Raw genomic sequence first — 11,314 nt, forward strand, 5'->3', positions numbered from 1 at the left:
TTATTGAGAGGACAGGGATTTTGTTTCCTTACTGCACTTCTGTGCAGGATTGTTCTTGGTCTGTAGTAGCAGCCCAATAAATATCTCTTGCTGAAATACAATAGTGAATAACAGCAGCGACCAGCAGAAACTCTAAGATGTAACCACTTCTTGAATTCTCAAGGGCGGTGGTGGCCTCAAGTCATGCTATTGAAGTGTGGTCAGTGGACAGGCAGCATTGATATCGTTTCAGAAAGTGTTAGAAATGCGGAACCTCGGGTCCCAGACTGGATCTATTGAATCAGAGTCGGTGTTTTTACAGGCTCCTCTGTTGACACATGAGTAATGTTTGAGAAAGACTGGCCCAACAAATATAAAAATGAATCAATCCATTGATTGGTCCATCTAAGGAGTTTACAGGGATCTTATATTCCGTATTTGGGGTGTTGAATGACTGGACACTCAATTCCACTGATGCAAGCACGCACATTTGTGAAATTTCCTTTTCTCCACGTACTAAATCAACTCATTCCTTGAAGTTGTAAAATCCAAGACTTGGATCGCTGTTGCTGACAAGGCTCACACACAAAGCTACAAAATAAAGAGGCCAAGAACACCTAACAGTCTCTGCACCTTTGCCAGCACAAAGAAAAGGGACCAAAACAAAAAAAGGCACTCAACACACAACAACTATATGAATTATTCGAATTCCTTTGCTGAGGGGAAAAGAAATTAAAATACCTTTTTCTCCAAGCCTTTCAACAACAAGAGAAGCTTGCAGGAGACTTAAAAGACCACTGTTTTTAATCGAGTCTTTTTGACTACTACAGAGGATCAGGCTTTTTTTTAATTATTATTATTGATTATTTTAGGTGTGTGTATAAACGTGTTTTAAAAACATGAAAAGCAAAAGAGGAGTGGGTAATTAGGCAATATAACAACAAAACAACTTTTGATTTTGCTTGACTCACAATGAGATTAAATGCATTTTGTAAGAAAAGGTGATTACATTATTTTAAATGAATTGAGTGCCATGGCCTGAACTGTGTAGCCTTTGGCTTCCCCTTAGTAAATGGAATAATGGGAGATTTCTCAAGGCTCCTTGTGACAACTCAATGCCTTGGTTTCAGGATGTGCCTTGTTCTCATAAGACTAAATTCATCTCTATTTCCAGAAAGATATTTCCTCTTAAAAGGGACAATATTAGATTCTGTATCCTCTCCCCACAAAATACTAAAATTTCTTTGACTGTAGGGAATTCTAGCCCAGTGCTGGAAATCTATATGCATATATACACACACACACACACACATACCCACACACACACTTATAAACATACTCATTACAGTGCCTTAACACATAGTCCTTTCTTTCCACTCCCTTTTCTGCTAGAATCTAGTTAGGGCTGGCAGGTCAGCTGCTTTGGACTAGGGTTGGCTGGGTCAGTCTCCACGATGAAGTTTGGCTGCTGTTCTGCTTCATCTTTCTGGGACCATGGGCTACCTGGGCATATGCTTTTGAGGCATCAGAGGATAGGAGAGAGAGGCATATGAGGACAAGAGATGGTGAAAACCTGTCCCACATTATCTCCTGAGATCAATTTCCTAGCATACGGAATACTTAGTCCTGAAACTTTTAGAAGGTTGACAGATTTGCTAATAGATGTGCTGGCTACCACCAGGATGTGATCTCAGTTTCTTCATCTATAAACTGAGTAGCATGATAACATCACTCAAAGATTGTTTTGGGAATCACAATCCCAAAATGTCTCAGACAATGTTTAATAAACCATTAATTACAACACGACTGGTCCTTTAGAGCCATCTACCTCTCTATTACTTTAACAACAATTTTGCATTAGAATATAATAAATACGAAACTTCAATTTAATCTGTCATATCTCTTCGTTGCTACTTACAGTGTGATATACATGAAATAAAATCTTTGAATTTAAATAAGCACACTTTTGAATTCTGCCTACATCATTTATTGGTTGTGAGATTGCAGTCAATTACTAGCAATGAGCCTTGAAGAAACTTTCTAACACAGCTGGCAAAATAACGCCTCTCACAATTATTTCAATAGTAAAAGAGGCAATACTTTATTTGTAAATAACTTATCATTGCCTTTGGCACATTAAGACATGTAAAACCTACTTGTTCTCTTCACCTCCAATTTAAAAATTTTATAACTGTAGAAATGATTAATTCATCACATGCATGTTTTGAGGTAATAGCTGGAGTCCTTTCATCTCTGTACATTAAGTTGTAAATACTTTGAGTGAGTCTACGCTACAATGTTCATTTGCTACCAAGACGGCAAAATCCTGAAATTCAATAGATTTTTGCAACGTGTTTTCTCTTCCAGATGTGTATTGGAAGCCTAATGAAGTCTGTTTGTCTTCCCAAACCTGCTATGTCATTAGGAATGACTGACATGTATTTTTTTTTGAGGGGGGAAATTGTCATGTGGTGATCAAGGACAGACACAAATACTTAAAATGAAACAACATCCTAATTCCATCAGATGTAATATTATGCCATGTAATGTTTAATCAGTTGCAGTTTAACAGAAATTCATGTCGAATTGCACTCTGGACAATCCAGAGATGTTGACGACCATATGCTAAATTCCTCAAGGTGCACTGCGAGGGGCTCATGTGCTTGTTAAGGACATGCCAGGCCATCGGCAACATATGAATTGGATGGCTTCATAACACACGTGCTCTCAGGGGGGAAATTGTACGCGAAAAATCATCATCTGAAAGAGGAATTTGCATCCTCTCTTGTATAATTTGGAAAGATTATAGTTTTGTATTAAAATTCAATAAAGCCTCAAACTGCTTATTGTTGAGCTACGTGTAGAGTTTTTCCGGCATCTCTTAGAAATCTTCAGAAAGATTGTAAACTTTGTTTCTTTAATATTTTATCTATCTTTGGGTTGGATGGAAGTGCAATGAGAGGCCACTGTCGCTATTTAGGCCGAGATCCTCACCATTGTCATCAATATCATCACCAATTTCAAGTCATTATTTACTTAGTTTTGCTGACCGGTGTGATAACCACTTTATGTGCACGATCACATTAAATCCTCACGGTGTCACTATGATATTTTCATCACCATTTTATAAATCAGGAGACCAATGCTTAGAGAAATTAATCAGCTTTCTCAAAGTCACACAGCTAATAGATGGTTGAGCCCAGCTTTTGAACCTGTCTCTATGGCATAGGTTCTTGTCTATATTCCATGTGAATGTATGAAGAGAACACATATCTTGAGGAATTTTATGGATAATGTGATGAAAGTTGAACAAGTCTAGTTCATAATTTTATGTCAGGACTATGAGTCTCATGGCGAATTGAAAAATGAAATTGTGTTTGTCTGTCATATAAATGAAAGCCAAGAGTTGTCTGGCTGCCCATGGTCATGAGTTCATGAGCATCTCAGCTTTCTACTCCAACATCTCCATTGATGCCTCTTGCCCTCACAATCCAAATTCATCCATCAGTTCCATACTCTAGGTGGCAGAGTGGAGAAAGCAGGAAAAGAAAGACACATCATCTTCTCTTTGAATATCCTTGATGGCTCTACCTCATTAAACTTACAGTGATATTTCTCTTGGTGGCACACGGCCTCATCTAGCTTCAACAAACATTGGGAAATACACTGTATTATGTGAGCAGCAACGTACCCAGTTGAAAAGTATGATTCTGTAACTTCAATTGAAGAGGAAAGTAACATTGGACATCACCAGCAATATATACCAAAAATTTAAAGAAATATTACTGTCTGTATATTATGGATAATCTGGATGAGCAGTTTATAAAAAAAAAGTTTCCATGAGATTTCAGGACTCACATTTGTATTCTTGCTTGTAAAATTTTCAGTAACAAATAGTATGGTTTTAATTATTAGGCAGTAATGAAGAACGAATTGCAGCAATTCTACTGCATGAGTGACATGCATATGCCAAATGAAGGTTAAATTACATCACACCGCACTATAGGAACAATCGTTTTATAACAATTTGAATAGAGAAAAATGATCACAGTTTTGATTCCCACAGCGTACATGGTAGAATTGACATTTCACTTGCAAAAGAACCTGTGCCGTAGCAATCACATGCCAAGCAGGGGCTTTATTTCAGCCAAACAAGATCTCCTGTCAAGAAAAATCCGTGCTTGTCATTGTGAATTTTATTAATGTGCAGGGGGGTTTTATATATTTAATTATGAATTTTTTTGTTTTATAGCTGTTTACTAATGATAAGTCTATGAATTTTTTAACTAGTCTTATGTTTATTGCATAAATAATCATATAGTGAAATTAATTTAAATCAGCATGGGCTTTGTTGGTTTTTTTTTTCTCTTTCCTTTTAAACAAGTTCATTTACACATTATTCAAATTTCTGAAACACAGACAAGTAAAAAGTGCTTGACAAATGTAAATAATCACTTGTAGTGGTAAAGTCGAGTTTATTTCCTGGTCTCCTCGAAAGCAGACTCATTCACTTCCTGCTATGCTGTGTGATCTCCAGCCTGAGATTAATTGGCACTTCTCTCTCTAATTCCCTCTTCTTGGCATCTATCACTTCTTTCAGTGTCTCCTGTGTCCTCTGTCATTGATCAGGAAAGGTTTAATATCAGTACTCTTGGCTGCTCATTTTGAACCCTTGTGAAATGCAGGGTTTGGGCATTTCATGAAAGAGTGACTGATGGACTGACTAACTGCCCCCCTTGAATGAAAGCACAGAGTGGTAGTATAGGTGGGACAAAAGCAGGCAAGAAGAAAGAAAGAAAGTTTGAAAACCTGAAGATCCAGAAAAATGTCCAGAGGAGGTTTATGACTCTTGGTTTTGTGGGGGATAGGAATTGGCCACTCCAAAATGTGTCTCTTTGCCTTGATTATTTTTAAGAACAAAAGACTCTGGAAGAAAACCTACCCCTAAATGGCTAAAAGAATTTAAGATAAAAGGCCTGCTCCAGGAAGGAGCTAATATCATAAGATAATGTAAGTATAATGTAAAATAAATGTGATAAAAAGGCACCCACAAGCCCATTTTTATCAAAGTTCTGTCCCTCCAGTCACATTGCCTATAGGTGGCCCAGCAAACACTTGTTCAGCAAGCATCCGCATTTCCATCTCCATGTAAATTGTCTTCCACCCCTTTGAAGTCCCAAACCACTACCCTCAACACCTTCCTTTGTCTTTAGCTGAAGATAATGCTAAAGGTGGTGGCTTTGGACATTCTGGCAAGTTACTCGATTTTCCTGTGTTTCTCCCATGTATACATGTTACTAAACTTTGTTTTATTTTCTCCTGTTATTCTGTTTCAAGCCACCTTAATTCTTAGACCACCCGGAAGAACCTAGATGGTAGAGGAATTGTCCTCCTCCCCTATAGTTTCTATGTGAAAAGCTATATGGACAGAGAGACAGGAAGCAGCAAGAGTAGGAGGCACAGTTCAAATTCAAAAAAAATGGTGAGAGGCTTAGATGAAGATAAGAACAATTTCCTTGATGAGGAATCAGAAACTAACAGAAAAGCAACAAAGAGAAGAACTGAAAGAAATGAAGGAATACAAAAGCAATCTCAATGAGGTTGGGATTTCTCCAGAAAACAAGAAAGAAGTGGAGAAATAACTGGCTGTGAAACCTAGAGGAACCAAGAACAAGTTCTCCCAGGCACAGCTGTTGCCAGGAGCTCTGAAGCATGAGAGCTCAGAGAGTGGCCACAGTGTGAAAAGACTGAAATTGGACCCTGAATCAGATGATAACAATCAAGAGGCTCTGTCCTGCGTGTCTCTTGGAAGTACATCCCTGAGTGGTCCCTCCATCTACTGCCCCTCCACTGCAGTCTGTAATGGCATCCTCCCAGGCTTGGGCATCTAGTCTGGGATAGTGACTCTGAGTCCAGCTCATACAGCAAAGCACTCTCAATGCCATGGCCTAGATTGTCTCCTCCATCTCCCAAACCAACATCTTCCTTGGGGCAGCCTAGCTTCTGTGTCCTTACCACAGGGAGCTCCTCCCTAAGAGTAGACTGGACAGTTCATTCTGCCTACAGGCATTACCTCCCTCAGTAAACTCTTTTGCTGCTTCCTGTGCACACCAAGACATTTTAACTTCATCTAAAAATGTGCCAGGAGAAAAAGTAGGCAGCTAGGACAGACTTGCTGCCCAGAGGCTGGGAGTGTGGTCAGCTCCATGAGGGTGAGCCTCAGCTCCACGGAGCTGCTTCACTGAACTCACTCTGTTCACAGGCTGCCTGAGTCCAGGGACCAAGTGGAACATACTATAAGAGTCAAGCCATTTTAGTTTGTTGCAAGACAGCAATGAGTTGGATAAGGTTTTGCTGGGTTTGAATTACAGTTCAACTTCTCCCTCTGCTCAATCCTGCTTCCTTCTCCTTCCTTTCACATGTAATGATCCTGTATGGGAGAAAAAATAATTTTCCCTCTACCCTTCTAGGTTCTTGGCTAAGACCCCATTGTAATAAAAAGACAGATTAACAGGAGAAAAACAAACAGAATTTTAATAACAAGTATACCTCCTGTATAGATGGCAGATGCTTGGGAAAACTGCTTAACTTCCTGGAATGGCCCAAGTCATGACCTTAAATACCATCTTCAGCCAAAGACAAAAGAAGAGACTGAGGGCAGGGTGCGGTGGGAGGAGTGACACAGTTATGGAAGGTTATCAGGCAAAGCACAATAAACAAGGGCAAGATTGTTATGCAGATTTAAGTCATTGCCTTCTCCATTGATAAGAGTTTCTAGAGATTTAGTCATGCTCTTCTTCCTGGTCTAGAGAGGGAGACAGCTTTACTAATGGTGATTTCCTTATAAATGTAAATGTGTCTTACAAAAGGGTAACTTCTACTGGGTTTTCTCTCACATTGGCTGTATCTTAAAAAAATAGCCAGCCTCAAATAATCCTTATGCCAAAAATGCATATTTTGGGGTGGCAAATTCTGCTCCCCTTCAATCCTGAAGAAACATCTTGCACCCCAGGCTACATCTCATCATCTGCTTCTGGGGAGCCAAAACTGTGATCCTGAGTAACCACTGTGTTGCAGGCATTGGGTTGTTGGTCTCCCCTCCCCCTTATTTGTTTCCTCTGACTTGCTGGAAGTCTTTTACACTAAATACCAATATTATATTCCCATTTTGCATGTAAGGATAGTGAGAATCAGAGAAGATCACTTACTTCATCAAAGTCACACAACTGGTAAATTATAAACCCAGAATACAGTCAAGACTTCAAATCCAGTAGCCCTGCAGTCATTTGTTTATTTACTTTTAAAAACTTCAGAGATGATTTAATAAGTGTTTAATTTATGCCAGAGACTGTGCTAGCCACCGAGTAGGTGAATGGAAAAAAATAACGAGAGCAAAAACATACTCCCCTCCTTACCTTTGTGAAACTTATTGTCTAGTGGGAAAAAGAGACATTTCCCAAATAATAGAATTCCAAGAAATTACAACTTGTTTCATCTAAAAAGAAGCTCTTATGGTCAGGATAATCTGTAAAGGGAAGCTTTGAACAACTGCAGGGGATTATAGAGAACTTTTAGTGAAAAAATAGTATTTCATCTGATATCTAAAGAATGAGTAAGATTTGTCTAGGCAAATAAACAAAGAAAGAATATTAAGCACAGAAAATGGGATGTGCAAAGGCCCTGTGACAGAAATTAGCATGGGAGAAAAGGAAGATCCCAGTAACTGGATCATGGGCAAGAAAGGATAAAGTGGTCTAACATGAGACTCGAGAGATATATATGCAAGATAAGGAAGCCCAAGGTAAGGAATTTTGTCTTTTTTACATGAGTGATGAGAAGACATCCAATAATTTTTAACAGTTAAATTTTCATTTTGAAATCATCACTTTTCTTTGTGGTGAGGAAAAGTCATTAAAGAGGATGAGAATGAATATAAGAGGCCATCTAGGGAGCCCAAGCTGGAGGTATCAAGAGCTTAAAATGGATAGAGCAGATGGAGTAGATAGTCAAGGGGTCAACACTGAAGAAGTGAGATATTTCATTCAATACATGAAACGACATACAAAAGTTATCGATATGCCATTGGATGATTTTAGTGACAGCAAATAAAAGCCCTTCACACTATGGTTGATCAGAGCAAGAATTCTGCTGCAGCAGACAAACAAATGCTAGAAGGGAGAAGAAAGCTAAGCTAATAAAGCCCCATGCCCATAAAACCTAAAGGGACAGGAGACGGTGGATTCAGATAAATAGTCAGCCTTGGAGAGGTAGTAACACCCACAAATCTTCTTGCTGGTCCACAATAAAAATATGCTCATAGTTCCTCACAGTATGTGAATTCCTTATATTTTAGAGGCAAAGCTGCATAATTTATGATGAGTTCTCTAATTTATAAGTATGAAGCCTGTTTTTAACACTCTTGCCCATCTTTGACCATTAACTTAGGAGAAGCCTTGGTCCATAGTACTGCATAAATAACTTTGCGTTGCTGCTAAATTATATTAGGGCTCCCACACAGATCAATTTTTAAAGTGTGAAACAGTGTGCTTGTAAAACTCCTCTGTGGATATTAATAATTTTTGTGTCCTGTATATTGCTTATGAATTTATCCATCAGGCTCATCAAAGTACTTGCAGTTTCAAGTATTTTAAAGATTGTTTGTTCTTACAAATTAGGTTTTATTTTATTGAGAAACCTAACAAGCTGGCTAAAAGCCTTTCCTTTTCAAAGCAGCACACACATTTAAAGTAATATGAGGAGTGTTCAAAGCTACAAGACAGGGCTCAAGGAGATAAATCAATATTTCAGTCAATAAATATGGCTCTGAAGAGGAGAACTTGATCATTTTTCTCTTCCTTCTTGTGTCTTTCCACTCTGGTCTTTCCTCTACACAGAGCCAGATTTATCTTATCAAATCAGTCTAATCATGGCAGGCTCTTTCTTGAAACCTAGGATGGTTGTCTACTACTTACAGAAGGAAGTACAAAGATCTCAGCCCGACATTTAAGACTCTTCAAAATCTGATTCCAAGCTCCATTTTCAGCTTGATCTCCTGCAATACCTCCCCTCAGGCACACTCTGCTCCCCTTCTAGAATTGCTCATGTGTTCTCCAGCAAAATACCCTAACACATACATCCTTGGTTTTGCATATGCCATTCCTTCCATCTGGAATTCCCTCCCTTTTCTTCTCTTCTGGAAAATATTTGCTTACAACTTCAGACCTATTTCAAATGTGCCACCTTTTCTGAAGAGCATTCTTGGGTACCCACATGGTTACTTCTTTCCTCTCTATTTCAACAAAGCTTTGTAAATATTTCTATGTCCTTTATCATAGTATTTTGTGATGGCCTCTTGACTTGTCTGTCTTCCTAAAGTGCTGTTACTGCACAAAATTGGGATTCTCTTGCCTGGGGCACATATACAAGCCAATTAATTACAGTATCAGCCTTTGGGAAAATAAATCAACTTTATTCTGTGAGATCCATCTGCAGGGAGACACAGGGCATGTGCCCTCAGATCTGTCTCCCCGATTCAGGATTTGGGGAGAAATTTAAGAGTTTTGGGAGAACGAGCTGGCACATGGAAACACTGGAGGGACAGGTTTTGATTGGTGGGCTTCAAGCATTTATGGTAAGGTGCTAAACATTTATGATGTTTTAAACTTTTATGCTAAGATGGAGAAGGAATTTTAACACCAGATCTTCCTGAATGACAGACCCCTTACTTCTGATAAGAGTCCAACTTTTAAGTTCCAGTCAGGTCCCAGTCCTTTGCTTCCATGGGGAGGAGAATCTTTGGTTCTGTAGTCAGTTCAGGTCAAGATTTCTTCTTCTGTGCATGCTTTGGCTAAGTGACTTTGCAAATTTTCTGAAAGGCAGTTCTTAATAACTCTATTTAATCACTTAAATAACTTCCTCACTGGGCAGCAGAGGATGTTTTACATAAAATATATTACAAAAAGGCTTACTGTGAAAGGAATATTATACTCAAGAGAACAAAGGAGCAGCACACTAATTTGTTTAATAGTTTCTCATTTCTTGTTAAAAGAGATTGAAACTATAGGGCTATATCTAGTCTAATTGTATTTTTTCTCAGAAGCTTTGCAAAAACAACTCAATATCATTTTCAGACTGGTTAATTGGTATCAGGGTGAAATCAAAGGAAGTCACTGTTTGGCTGAATTATCGCAAGAGTTCACTTTGCTTAGACTCCCAGAGTCTAAACTAGGACACAGAATATACTTAAAAACAAGACGCTTAAAAGCTGAGAGTTGTCTTCTTCCTTAACAGAAGTCATAAAGTACCCCAGAGAGTATGGAATTGTAGGTCTTAATCTGAGAACCTTGACACTATTCAACAGCCCACTGATAATTTGTCAATATGGTGAAATTGAACTCTGGATTATTATGGCGGGAGATAGGAAAAGGCCTTGAGTGTATAGCTTATTATGTTTCCAAGATCATACTGTTATTATTCTTAGCAGCAAAGTGCTTTCCTTGGGAAATCTTACATTGGAACAAAATTTACATAACAGAGAAAATGGAAGCTTCAAATAAGTGACACAAGAGCCTTTTTCTCTCAGTTCTCTTAAATTCTCCCATCTAACTCCTCCTGAATCCCACATACAGTGGACCCTTCAGATTAATTCTGAGAACTTTAGGGAACCTCAGAAAAGAGTTTGGAAACTTCCAGTGTTTTAGGAGATGAATGGATTTCAGACTCAGAGAGATTAAGATTCTAGTCCTGCTGTAACCACATCTTAGCCGTGTTTACTTTACATGGGTATCTTTTTCTCTCTAACTCCAGTTTTCTTCTCTATAGAATGTGAATAGTGAGAGAATTGTTATGAAACTGTTACAATAACTGAATAATCATAATAATGATGCCAACATATACTGAGTGCTTCCCACATGTCAGGACTGTTTTGAGTATTTTCCATGCATCATGCGCTTTAATCTGCACAAAAACTCTATCAACTCTGTGCTTTTGCTCCCTTTTTGTCTGCTTTACCAGACCTTCTTCTTCTCATCATTCCTTAGAGAACACCTCAAGGTAACACAGTTAGTGTTTGGTGGAGTCAGGGTTTAAACCACCAAGTTAATCTACAGCTCCCTCACTTTTAGCCATTAGCTTCTATGCGTGAGTGGTGCATATACAAAGCCCAGCATCTAGGACCTTCTCAATAAGTGAAAATTCTCTCAATGTCAGTTTAATGCCAAATAAAATATGGCAAATAGAAATAATTTTATGATTGTCATTATTAACATAATATCAAGGAGTCACATATTCAAATATCCTAGTTCAATGTCACGTTTTGAAAAACTTTTGAATATCA

General features: G+C 38.4%; 1 pseudogene; it reads left to right on the forward strand.

The window, feature by feature from the left end:
• The first annotated feature begins 244 nt into the window (after positions 1–244).
• On the forward strand, positions 245–5,979 carry LOC124250206 (PSME3-interacting protein-like; annotated as a pseudogene).
• The last annotated feature ends 5,335 nt before the right edge of the window (positions 5,980–11,314 follow it).

This window comes from Equus quagga, chromosome 13, assembly GCF_021613505.1.
Source record: "Equus quagga isolate Etosha38 chromosome 13, UCLA_HA_Equagga_1.0, whole genome shotgun sequence".
Lineage (NCBI taxonomy): Eukaryota > Metazoa > Chordata > Mammalia > Perissodactyla > Equidae > Equus > Equus quagga.